We start from the raw sequence: 14,251 nt of genomic DNA on the forward strand, positions 1-14,251 counted from the left end.
AGTGTGAAAAATATGAAGGGGGAAGTAAATACATTTCTTCTCTAATATAGATCAAGTGATTCTAATTTGTTACAGAAAGGTAGATAAGTTACCTAATTCCAGCTTGCTGTACATTACATGACCCTTTATATATAACTTGTTGAAATTTTTCTCAGGATACCTAAGTTAAAATTAAGTTTGCTTTTGCTTCCTTCTGTGGCATTTTTATTTATTGCTTAAATGTACATTGTTTGCTAATTTTACAAACTATAGAAGAGCTTCGTGCTTGGTGTTAGACTTAACATCTGAGAAATCCCTGCAAACAGGCTAATTAAATGTCACCAGTGCTATCACTGTAATTAATATTCTCAGACATCACTTACTGAGCACTCTGTATGTGACAGGTACTATCTATTATCTTATTTAACTCTTACAACAGTTCTGGAAAACAAGTCACATTATTCTCATCTCCAAGGTAAAGAGAAAGAGATGAAATCATTAGTATACAGTCTCATAGGTATAATATGGTAGAGGTGAATTGGAACTCAGATCTTTCTGACTCGAAAATAGGTATTTCTTAAATGCTGTGCTTAAAATATTCCTTAATGGTTCTTAGATGGGGTGTATTTTTAAGGAAACAAAGAATAGTCTAAAATGATTCTGTACCATAACCTCGAATAAGTAGGTAAATGGATGTATACACATCAAAAATGTGAATGGTGTATGTCTGCTGAAGTTTCATTATTGGCATGTAAGTATAGTCATCCTTTAGTATTTTATAGGAGAGTGGTTCAAATCTCCTACAAACATGGCATAGGATCTACATATAACCTAGGCACATCCTCTAGATTATTTATCATACCAAATACAGTGCCTACACGTCACTTCATGTGGATTCAAGTTGTCGGTGCACAGCAAATCCAAATTTTGCTTGTTGGAACTTTCTAGAACTTTTTTTTCTGAATATTTTTGAATCACAGTTGGTTGAATTTGTGGATTCAGAGGGTTGATTTTATACTCTTGTGTATTTTTCAGGGTCCTCCATTATATTTGTGTAGTGCTTTGCAGGAGTTTCTGTAGCGCTGTGATAAAGAGGATGTACGTTGGGATAAGCAGATTTGGATTCAAATCTCAGTTTTGATATTTACTTGATGTTTAACGTCTCTATGTCTCAGTTTTCTCTATTTAAAATCAATAAAATAAACATATTTAGTAGATGTCCATGGTTACTAAATAAGTTCTGTATATAAAAGCAGTTCACAGAATGCCTGTTCCTGAGTAATACTCAAGTAGACCTGAAAGACCACAGAGACCATTGTACTTCTGATGCTACTAGTACCGGTGTTGTAATCATTGATACTCAAAAGGGTATTGTAAGGGCACATGTTGATATTAGTGTTACCAATTGACAAATGAATACTTAGAGGAGTTAAGGCACCAGCTCATAGTGTTACATATGGAGTTAAAAATTTCTGACTCTTATATTTGATATGGTTTTTGTATTATACCATGCAAGCTCCAACAGTTCAGTATTAGGATGCCAAATACATTCAAGATTCGAATTGCAATGCAATAGATGAAACGTAGTCAGTTTATTTTATACAGCACATTATTCTAAAGGATCACATTCTTAACAAAATGCAAATTCAAACCTTCAAATCCCTGTACTAATCCCTCTACTAACAGTTGTTAATTTTGATACTTTGGACCTAAGCACGAGGGATAGTTCTTTAGAAACATGATCAGGAGAGATGGGAGGCCAGAAAGGAGAGCGTTTAAATGTCAGCCCTGAAATGTTCTTAATACACGTAATTGTATTGCTACTATTCTGTAAAAGGAAAAATTCAAAAAGGGGGATAAAAGAAAGCAAAGCTTCCAAAAGTGAGAAAGCCATTGGTTGTAAATATAGTCAAGTTATGGGCAGATGATGTGTTAGGGAAAATATCTCAGTATACAAGGAGCCATATAGGTAAATATGTACAGTGGTCAAACTGACTTTCCAAAATTTGAAAAGATACATTTCAAGTCAGTCTGTAACAGTTACTGGAACAGATGCAGAACTGACTTGATCTAAAGAATTCCCTTATGGGTTTTGCAAGCTGTTATGTGAAGGAGTAGATTTTTAAAGTGGTGCCACTTAAAGATACCTTCATGGATTAGTGGGATTATAGGTTTTCATCAGTTGAGGAATATATTCCCTTGTGCATATCCTCTTCTTAGTAGTCTTAGTATTTGACAGTAGGGTAAATCCATCTTGGTGGGGACCTGCCTGTCATAACAGCCCCTCCCTTCCCCAGTACAAGGAGGGAGAAGAAAATTAAAGGAGTAAGACAATTCTTAAGCAATTTAGGTACTGCTTTAGCAAGTTGGCATGCTTTGGGTCTGGTCAGTCCACAGAGCTCACTGTGTCCCTGGAGGCTCCTGTGCTGAGTCTTTTCTACTCCTTCAGCCAACCACTTCTGATCCCACCCATTCCCCATTCACCCCCACCCTCTTGCCTCTGTGGTCCCCTTGCTTTGGCAGGCCACCTTCTTGAGCAGGATCTCTCCTAAGATGACCCCAGGCCATTGTTGTCATGGACACCAGTTCTGGTCAGATAATTCTATACATCAGGTAATTTTATATTTTATTTTATTTTATTTATTTTTTGAGATGGGTTCTCCCTCTATTGCCCAGGCTGGAGTGCAGTGGCATGATCTCAGCTGACTGCAACCTCCCCTGCCAGGTTCACACAATTCTCCTGCCTCAGCCTCTCAAGTAGCTAGGATTACAGGTGCCCACCATCACGCCCGGCTAATTTTTGTATTTTTGGTAAAGACAAGTTTTCACCATGTTGGCCAGGCTGGTCTCGAACTCCTGACCTCAAGTGATCTACCAGCTTTATAATCCCAAAATGCTGGGATTATAGCCATGAGCCACTGTGCCTGGTCTAATTTTATATTTTAAATGAAGAAGATAGGCCTTGTGTATTTCTGATGATGGCAACTAAACATAGGATGTATTTGAAAGTAAGAGTTTGTGTATAATGAGCAACTACTATAATGGCCAGTGTTTTGTTGTATAGGTTCATTCATTTGGAATTCAGAATAACCTTTTTGCGGTAAATCCATTTTTTACAGACGAGAAAAGGTGAGGTTAAGAGAATAAGTTACTCTAGGCCTTACAGCTCTTGGCCTAAATCAAGATTTAAATCAAGCTTTATAAGTCCACGTATGTTGGGGTTTGGAGCTAGTAAAACTATTGCTGCCTTACTCACTATGATACTATCTTTTTTATGCTCTGTGGCCAACAAAAAACTTCCCTGGTTTTACACTGATTTTGTTTAACAATTGTCCCAATACCTAAGTTTTGTTCATTTTTCTGTGTCTCATGCTTGGCTTAACATAGAATATACAGTAGATTCTCAATAAGTGGTGAATAAAATGAGAAATGAGTATGCAAAGAATATAGGCATTAAAATTAGGCAGAACTGTTCATGTCCTTTGCCCACTTTTTAATGGCGTTGTTTATTTTTTCTTTTGTAAATTTAATTTCCTTATAGATGCTGGATATTAGACCTTTTTCAAATGCATAGTTTGTAAATATTTTCTCCCATTTTGTAGATTGTCTGTTTACTCTGTTGATAGTTTCTTTGGCTGCACAGAAGCTCTTTAGTTTAATTAGATTCCATTTGTCAATTGTTTTTGTTGCAATTGCTTTTGGCGTCTTCATCATGAAATCTTTGCCCGTGCCTACGCCCTGAATGGTATTGCCTAGGTTGTCTTCCAGGGTTTTTATGGTTTTCGGTTTTACACTTAAGTCTTTAATCCACCTTGTGTTAATTTTTTTTTATATAGTGTAAGGAAGGGGTCCAGTTTCAATTTTCTGCATGTGGCGAGCCAGTTATCCCAGCACCATTTATTGAATAGGGAATTCTTTTCCCATTGCTTGTTTTGTCAGGTTTATCAAAGATCAGATAGTTGTAGGTGTGCAGTCTTACTTCTCTATTTTGTTGCTTCAGACTGTGTTTCTGTTTTTGTACCAGTACCATGCTGTTTTGGTTACTGTGGCCCTGTTGTGTAGTTTGAAGTTGGCTAGCATGATGCCTCCAACTTTGTCGTGTTTGCTTAGGATTGCCTTGGCTATTGGAGCTCTTTTTGGGTTCCACATGAATTTTAAATTTTTTTTTCTGGTTCTGTGAAGAATGTCAATGGTAGTTTAGTGCGAATAGCATTGAATCTATTTTTTGCTTTGGGTAGTATGGCCATTTTAATGACATTTCTCAAAAGAAGTACATACATGCAGCCAACAAGCATGTAAGTCTCAAAACGATGGTGAGGTACTTCCTCATGCCAGTCAGAATAGCTATTATTAAAAAGCCAAAAAATAACAGATGCTGGTGAGGTTGTGGAGAAAAAGGAACACTTATACACAGTTTGTGGGGGTGTAAATTAGTTCAACCATGTGGAAGACAGCATGGTGACTCCTCAAAGACCTCAAAACAGAAATACCATTCGATCCAGCAATCCCATTACTGGGTATATATCCAAGGAAATATAAATCATTCTGTTGTAAAGACACATGCACAGGTATGTTCACTGCAGCACTAATTCACAATAACAAAAACATGGAATTAACCCGTGGCCATCAATGATAGATTGGATAAACAAAATGTGGAACATGTACACTAGGGAATACTATGCAGCCATAAAAAAAGAACACAAGCATGTCCTTTGCAGGGACATGAATGGAGCTTGAGGCCATTATCCTTAGCAAACTAACACAGGAACAGAAAACCCAATACTGCATGTTCTCACTTATAAGCGAGATCTAAATGATGAGAACACATGGGCGCATAGAGCGGAACAACACAAACTGGGGCCTGTCAGAGGGTTTAGGGTGGCAGGAGAGAGGATCAGGAAAAATAACTAATGGATACTAGGGTTAATGCCTGGGTAATGAAATAATCTGCGCAACAAACCCCATCACAAATATTTACCTATGTAACAAACCTGCACATCTGCACATGTACCCCTGAACTTAAAATAGAAGTTAAAACAAACAACAACAACAAAAGAAATTAGGCAGAACTGAATTCAAATTCAGTCTCTTTGACAGGATTCTATGCCTTTATTTTTGTAAGTTGGGAAAAAAATATCTACCTTATGGGTTTGAGGAGCCAATGAAATCATGTCTGTAAGGCATCTGTTACCATCTTATAGAAAATAGACACTTGATATATGTTACTTTCATTCCCTTCTCTTCTCCCCCTCATATAAATGCCTTATGGTCTTTTGAGTTACCTTTGTTCTGCTCATACTGTACAAGATACCTGCAAAATCGTTCTTTCCCATTTAATTTAGCCTGCTACCTAATATGATGTCAAATGTATCCGGATTTTTTATTAAATATTTTTTGACATTGAAGATTGCATAGTAAAGTGTTAACAGATTTTCCAAATGTTCTTCAAATTCTGCAAATTAGATCAGTGTTTTTTTCTTTTCCTTCAAATGACCAGGTATTTATTTAACTTCACAAAATATCTAAATTGTAGTGGTTTTAGTCTGCAACTAATAACTTTTCCAATAATTTTTTATTTTTATATCTGTAAAGCCAGTCTTCTATATGCAATTAATATTCAGTGCTACTAATATTTGCTTATAATACTGCATTTTTATTTCATTTTTGTAATGACATTGCTTAATAGTAAAAAAAAAAAGAATTCTGTTTTTCAAGAAGTTTTATTAAAATATTTTGTAAACATTCTATTTAAAACATGGCATCATATCTGGAATAACCTGAAAGAAAATGTCATTTTTCTTACTAAATATAAAAGTCACAGATTTCAGAATGTAAAATTTTCTTTTTCAAAGTTTTAGTGACTCGCTTTAGAAATTGAATTAAATAATAGGAGTCTTCTGTGGTGTTAAATTTTTGTTTAGAGTTTCTGTATTATGGGATTACTTACAGGTGATGTTAGATACTTCAAGAAATAAACTTTTGGCATTAATCTTGCTTAATAGTTATATATTTTTTTATTTGAAAATAAAATGAGACCAGATGGACTGAAGAGAGCCTCCCGCACCTTTCTGCGTGGTGGAATTGCTATTGATTTATGACAAACGCCAGGAAGAGAAGGCAGGGACTGGGTTGTTGCTGTCAGATGAGAACTGAAAGCAGACAGGTTTTGTTATCAATCACTGGTTGTCGGTGTAAGACAGCAGCGGCTGTTATAATTGATTTGATGGCTCCGAATGACTTGAGCTTTAGTGGCCAAAGCGGATTGTAGCAACTCAGCCATGCATGACATTGACATGAAGAGGAAGTGACATGACTCCTCAGAGGCAAAGTTAAATGATTTAAAGGGGCAAATCTACTCATCAATTCAATAATTCATAAACTTTAACTTTTGATATGAGATGAAATTGATGAGAAAAAAGGAAAAAATAAGCTTTTATTTTTCATAGTTAGGCTTTAGGTGCTTTTTGTTTGGGTGAAACCAACTTTTCATATCTTCTTTTTTCACCCTCAATACTCTGTTATCCATAAATGTTACTCATATGTTATAATGCAGAATATCACATATTATGTATCATTCCTACCAAGCTGTTTGATGGGAACATGAGTTTCAAAGGGGAGCCAAAAAAGGAAGATAATAAGAAACAAATATCTTTTATATATGACCTTACTCCTCAGTTTGAAGAATGTAAATAAATAGTTTCATCAAGTCAGGTAACTTTAGGAACTAAACACAATAAAAGGTTAGAATTCGATGATATCATGCCTAATTATAATCTTAAATCAACCAGATTTCTGAAGGCATGTATGTATTAGCCAATTGGGCATGAACACTGGGAATGCATAGGGTGTGTATATGTGATGACAAGTTGGTTTCCATACTAATCTTGCCATAGATTCTGGCCTGGGCCAAATCAGAAACTGTCTCCTCTCAACAACTCATTGGTTGGTATTCGCTTCTTTGAGCACTGGGTTGGAAAATGCTCAATTGGAAAGAACATGGTGCTCATTTAGTGATGTCTGTGGTGATGGGTGCTGAAGAGGGAAGTGTCGTATTCCATACCACATGTCTGTCCTCACTGAACAGTGCTTGAACTGTCAAGGCTGATAGTGGAAGGAGATTGGGGGTGACTATTTCCTTGGGATTTTTGTTTCCTACACAAGCATGGATCAGAAACCTAAAGGGCAATAGTACTGGCGGTACAGAAGACTTTAATACAACTAAACCTTCATATCTTAGATATTATTCTTCAAATTTTACTTGTAGAGAATTTTTCAAAGTTATATACTTTTCTTTTATCAGGACTTTTTCCAGAAATCTGAAATTTGGTAGTTTTATTTTAAACTTCAGGATAAGATGATAGGACACAAGTTTCACACTAGTTTTATTTTAAACTTCAGGATAAGATGATAGGACACAAGTTACACACTAATTTTTCAATATCACCTTTCGTTATTTTGTTTTCAGTCTTTATACTCAGATTATGGGTGTTTTAGATTGAAAGATTTTGTGGAAATTAAGTTCTGATTTTGTTGTTTGTTTTGAGGAAAAGTAATGGTTAGATATATATTTCTTGCAAGTTTTACTCAATTGTGAACATTTTCATATTCATTAATGTGCTTATCTATTAAATACTTTTTAATAGTCTCCTTTGGATAAAATTGTCTATAATTCAGTAATAGTTCTTAGTGAGCTATGATGTAAGAAGAAAAGTTAACATCTAAATGAGTGCCTTAGAAATTAAAGAATGTACATAATGAAGAAACCTAAACATCATCTATCCTAGTGGCTTTCAAACTTTTTTAACTGAAACTCACATTTAGAAAAACATAATATACTAAGACCCACTACATACAAATACACATATACACACACACACCTCTACTAAAAACTGAAAACAAAAATTTCACAACTTTTACTTGTACTACAGGTGATGTATTCTATTTTCTTTTCTAATCCATTATTTTCTACTTTTTCCACTAAAAAAATGGAATATATAATGCCAGTTTTGGTGGATGGAGAACTGAAGTTTAAAAATAATGTTCTAATTGTCTGATTTTACTGATTAAGTAAACCTAAAACTTGAGAGGTACTTTTCATCAGACATATGTATATCTACCTTATGGATTTGAGGAGCCAATGAATTCATGTCTGTGAAGCATCTGTTATCATCTTATAGAAAATAGACAGTTGATATATGTTACTTTCATTCCCTTCTCTTCTCCCCCTCATATAAATGCCTTATGGTCTTTTGAATTACCTTTGTTCTGCTCGTACTGTGCAAGATACCTGTAAAATCATTCTTTCCCATTTAATTTAGCATGCCACCTAATATGATATCAAATGTATCCAGATTTTTTATTAAATATTTTTTGACATTGAAGATTGCATAGTAAGGTGTTACAGATTTTCAAAATGTTCTTCAGATTAGATCAGTGTTGTTTTCTTTTCCTTCAAATGACCAGGTGTCTATTTAACTTCACAAAATATCTAAATTGTAGTGGTTTTAGTCTGCAACTAATAACTTTTCCAATAATTTTTTATTTTTATATCTGTAAAGCCAGTCTTCTATGTGTAATTAATATTCAATGCTACTAATATTTGCTTATAATACTGCATTAAGTTTTTATTTCATTTTTGTAATGACATTGCTTAATAGTAAAAAGAATTCTGTTTTTCAAGAAGTTTTATTAAAATATTTTATAAACACTCTATTTAAAACATGACATCGTATCTGGAATAACCTGAAAGAAAATGTCATTTTTCTTACTAAATATAAAAGTCACAGATTTCAGAATGTAAAATTTTCTCTTTCAAAGTTTTAGTGACTCGCTTTAGAAATTGAATTAAACAATAGGAGTCTTCTGTGATGTTAAATTTTTGTTTAGAGATTCTGTGTTATGGGATTACTTACAGGTAATGTTAGATACTTCAAGAAATAAACTTTTGGTATTAATCTTGCTTAATAGTTATATTTAAATAAATAAATATATATATATATCAGGCCAGCACAGTGACTCTCACGCATAATCCCAGCACTTTGGGAGGCTTAAGTGGGCAGATTGCTTGAGCCCAGGAGTTTGAGACTAGCTTGGGCAATGTGGTGAAACCCTGTCTCTACTAAAAATACAAAAAACTAGCAGGCTGGGGAGGAATGCACCTGTAGTCCCAGCTACATGAGAGACTGAGGTGGGAGGATCACCTTAGCCCAGGAATTCGAGGCTGCAGTAAGCTGTGATCGCCACTGCACTCCAACCTGGGCAATGGGGGTGAGACTCTGTCTCAAAAAAAAAAAAAAAAAAAAAGTACCAAAAATTAAGCTGCAGGCCCTCAAGGAATTTACAGACTGAATTATAAATAGGACAAAACAATTAAATATGCTTAATTGTTTTGTCCTGTTTATAATTCAGTCTGTAAATTATATTTGTTATTTGCAATTCTATTTGTTTTAAGTTGGTATTAAGGGGGTTGTAACATTAGTGAGAAGAATATAGATAGACTCAAAAAAAGACTTGAGATACTAAATATAATTTGAGCTAAATTTTGAAGGAATGGAAAACAATAAACTTTTTTTTCCACAAGAGGACTTTTTTAGGAAGATGTTAAAAAATAGCATTTTGTACAAATAAGAAAACATGACAAACCAAATCTTATGGAACAATGAGGGTCAGAATAAGAGATTAATTCACTTTGGCTATATTAAGAATACTATGCTGATGTTGTTCTAATCTAATCCCTAAACTGATATCCCACAAATATTCAGCATAGTTTAGCACAGTGGATCAATTCTCATAATAATAGGCTTTTAAGTATTTTCAGTGACATAAGACACCAGGATTGAGAAAGATGGTCAGTAAAGACATCTAGATGTTAAAAATCTTCAAATTCAAGTGAAACCAGCAGAAAATAAACAAGAAATCTTTCTAACTTTAGGTACAAACATTTTTCAGCTGTGAAAAGCTAAGCAACTTTACTTTTTGGTTCTTCTTACTATATTCCTTTTTTATTTTTTAATAACTATATTGAACTGTAGATAACAAGCAAACTCGTATGATCTTTGAATATGGCAATTATGTCTCTTAACGTTGATTTACTCACTCATTCTGTTTCTAAGCTTTTTAACTGTGGTGATCAGTGTAATTACAGAACTACCTTTATGGTGAGAAGGCACAATTTACAGGTCAAAATGTTATAGAGAAGTAGGCACGGTATCTGTCTAATTAGATTGCTTAATATTTATCAGAATGGCATTCTTTTTTGTTGTGCTATTGCTTGACTCTGAGTCTCAAATATTCTTTCTTAATATAATTATATAATTGGATTTTCTGTAAACTTTATAGAGCATTAATCAGAATTAAACATTTAAGCTTGAAGTTTTATTTGCTGTTGGACATAAAATCGACAGTTTTTTCCCCAATGTCTTATAGTTTAATGCTAAGAAATTCATTCCATAGAGGTTCATTGTGCAGCTCCAGGGAGCATCTGTTTTAGATGCTGGATTGCTCTAGCTGTTCATGCCCTTGTAGACTTTACAGGGTCCACCTTCTTCTGCAACAGCAAGTAAATAAATAAAGTAGCAGCTTATTATGCTGTCAGTGAAACAAATGAGAATATATGATAAGCAGCAGAAGCCTTTCTTAATCACATTCAAGCTACAGTGAAGGGAGGTCCCAGAAGTTTGCAGGTAAGAAGCAACAATGAATGGAAGGAGGCAGGAAACATCTGAGCTTTTTAGAAGAACCAGTAGAAGAGTGATGTTGACAAGAAGGGAATAATGGGGAATGGCAAGCAGTTAGAGAAATTAGCAAGGTAGGCTGGGACCATACAGGTAAGGTAAGGATTTGGGATTATATGCTGACAGCAATAATACTATCTCATTTTTATTAGGCACTGATAGGTGCTGGGAATTATGCTAAATGTTTCACATGCACACTTATGTGATCATCTCAACATCCTATGAAGTAGACGGTAATACTATCTCTGCTTCATAGATGGCAAATGGAAGATGTAAGGAAGGGAATTAACTTGCCAATATAACAAAAGCAGAGTGTTTTGAGGGCAAGGCAGAGTGGCCTCAAATCTTAAATGTCAGGTTCCAGAGCTCACATTCTCAACTACTATTATACGTTTTATACCAATTTCATTTTACCTTTAACTAAGCCTATATTTACTTTCCTGTTGTTGTTGTTGTTTTTAAGTTATTTTTTTGGAATAGCTAAATGTATGAGCAACAAAAAAATAGCAGGCTTACTTTTCTGTGATGCATTTCCACCCTACAGTCTCTCCTTTTATAATGAAAATAACTGAAAAGCTATAGACTCTTCTCAGTTTATTGTATTTCCTTTTGTTTTGTTTGTCCTTGTGTAGTCAAATGCTATACTTTTCCTTTATGATTTTTTTCAGGCACTTCCAGATTTATGAAACATAAAGGTGTAAAATTATTCTACTGGTAGAGTAGAAATAAAAGCTAAAAAATATTGCCAGAAACCAGGCATATAATGGAAATGGGCATGCCAGGCAGAGGCCTGAGGCAGATTGAAGAGCGTGTCCTGTCTGAAGAGGTCAGTTGCTGCCCAGCTCAGTCACATGATGTCTAAGACTAGTTTTGCTATTTCTCACAGAAAAATCAGAAATCTACATTTTTATGTGAAATGTCACATTTAAGATTTAGGGCTCCCTGCTTTTTTAAGTAGCTGACCAGATAAAACCAAATACTGTAATAGCTTTCAACTCAAGAGCCTAACTAAACTGTTGTCCTCTGATTTTTTTAGAACTATACTTAATTCTGTGATCCATCTGAATTTTATTTTGATTCATAGTATTTTGTATAAATTTCAATTTGCTGAAGTGGGAAGATCACTTGAGCCCCAGAAGTCACAGCTACAGTGAGCCAAGGTCACACCACCACACTCCAGCCTGGTCAACAGAACAAGACCCTGTCTCAAAAAAAAAAAAAAAAATTAATATATTCACCGGAAGTCACAAAAATAGTAGAGAAAGATTCCCTGGACCCAGTTTTCCCCCAATAATAATATCTGGTACATAACCAGGAAATTGGCAAATTGACATTGGTACATTCTACAGGCCTTATTCAGACTTTACAAGTTTTACATGCATTTGTTTTTGTATGTGTGTTGTATATTTGTATATAGGTCTTTGCAATTTATCACATGTATAAATAACTAACATCACAATCAAGATACAGATTTCACTACCACAAAGATCTCACGCTACCGCATTATGGTAAATTGTTTTTTGTTCTCCTCCCTACCCCATGCCCCACCCGCACCCCTCCTCACCCCCACACACAACTGCCAGGAGTAACTGTAGTGCAAATTATTGAATGATATCTTTCTAATCTATTTAATTACTGTTTGCTTCTATATTAGAGTTCTTTCTGGTCATTATTCCAACTCATCTCCATGCCTGCTCACAGTTACTGTAATCTTACTGGACTAAAAAAGAGACAGAATATGATTTCAGACCAGCCAAGGGGAAATGTCATAAGTAACTGCCTGACTGATACATACCTAGGATCTTGCTTCTGCCAAGGTGAGTGCTGGCTCTGTGGTTTCTTTGAGCCAGTCCACTGACTATAGTCAAGCTTTCCATTGGTGGACATTTTCACACCTTGCCAGGAATTCTGATGCCTCTCTTCTTTGCCACATGAATGTCTTGGTCACAGGCAGTTCCAGTGTACTTCACCAGTAACATTCTTGTGCCTTCTGAGCATCCCATTGTAATTAGTGAAGTTATTCAGAGATATCAGCTCCCAGTAGCTTGGAGGGTTCGTGGTGCACAGTCAGCTGTCCTCTCAAGAGACTGATTTATCCATCCTCTCACAGCCCTTCTTTGGAGCTTCCTACTTCTTCTTATAATATATCCTACCTTTGTAAAACCATGTTTCTTACTTAGAGTTCCCCATGTATACACTTTTCTACTTCATACATAGAGAAAAATTCGTCTACATAAGTACATTTTTTTCCATTAAATATCAATACTTTCCTGTGTATTGGTAAAAGTTAAATATATCCTATTATAGTCACCTGTTTTTATATTACTTCACATTCTACATATTAATTTTCCTTTTCTATGTGCCATGATTAGTGTTTATGCATAATTCAACTTGTTCCAGTTAACCATGATTATATTCATTTTATAACTTTATTTTTAATAGGTAATACATTATTATACCTAAAAATGGAAAATTTACAAAAATTTTACTCCTGTGTCCATTATACACACAATTTCTTTCTACAGTGTCAATGTAACCACTATCTCTTCTATCTTTTCTTTTTTATGTAACTTAAGTCTCTTTATATCCTTATACCTTAAATATCTTTTCCCATTTTTATTGGGTTATTAGTTCTTTTTCTTAATTCCAGGAATTCTTTATGTATTAATTCATACAGATGTCAGTCAACATTACATCATTTACAATAAAAATTGTCTATAGAAGTTTTCTTAGGAACAGATAAGCTAATTCTTAAATTCAAATGGAAAAGCAAATAAGCAAAAACTAGAGAAAGTAAGAATTAAAAATAAAAAGAGTAACCAGTGGGGGTGTCTAGCCTTACCAGATACTAAAACATGAAGCAACAAACAAGAAACCAGGAGAATATATTTCAACTCATGTAGGACTTTCTCCTTTATTTTCTTTCTGATGCCCTGTCAGACTGGTCTAGTAAGGACTTTCTTTAAGTTTCAGTGTACTTTTAAGACTACCCTAGGCATTTTTAAATTTATCTTTAAAAGTTGACAACAAGATGTCCCAGGCCCATTTGACTTTTTTTTTTTTTTTTTTTTTTTTTAAACTCTGCTGCAGGACTTAGAATCAATTACTCTCCACACTCACCTTCTTTAGTGGAAGAGAGTGTCTGAAACCAAAATAGGGGTATTAGGGCTGCATGTCAAATTGTGTATGGTGGTAGACCTGCTGTATGAAGCCGCAGCCAGGCCTTTTTAATAACAGACTAGACAAGAAATTTCCTTTTCAAGTTCATAAGTTCACGATGGTTTATTTATTTTCTCTACATCACATCTTCCTAACCATAGAAATAAGAGCCAATGCTTATATAACTCCTACTCTAGGTAGGCAGTGTTTTGCCATTATATGTGCCAACTTCATCCCCAAAATCCCATAACGCCCAGGGCTTATATATATGTATACACATACCACGCACATAGGCGAGGAACTTTAGACACAGAGAGGTTAAGTAAACTTGCTCAAAGTTAAATAGCTAGTAAATGGCAGAGGTGGGATTCAAGCCCATA

At 34.7% G+C, this 14,251-nt stretch overlaps 1 protein-coding gene across 7 annotated transcripts in view; it reads left to right on the forward strand.

Moving 5' to 3' along the window:
* Window positions 1-14,251, forward strand: part of LOC105485577 (diaphanous related formin 3) — a 498,294-nt gene that overhangs the window by 418,402 nt on the left and 65,641 nt on the right. The gene's annotated exons all lie outside the window — the stretch shown is intronic.

This window comes from Macaca nemestrina, chromosome 16, assembly GCF_043159975.1.
Source record: "Macaca nemestrina isolate mMacNem1 chromosome 16, mMacNem.hap1, whole genome shotgun sequence".
Classification (NCBI taxonomy): domain Eukaryota; kingdom Metazoa; phylum Chordata; class Mammalia; order Primates; family Cercopithecidae; genus Macaca; species Macaca nemestrina.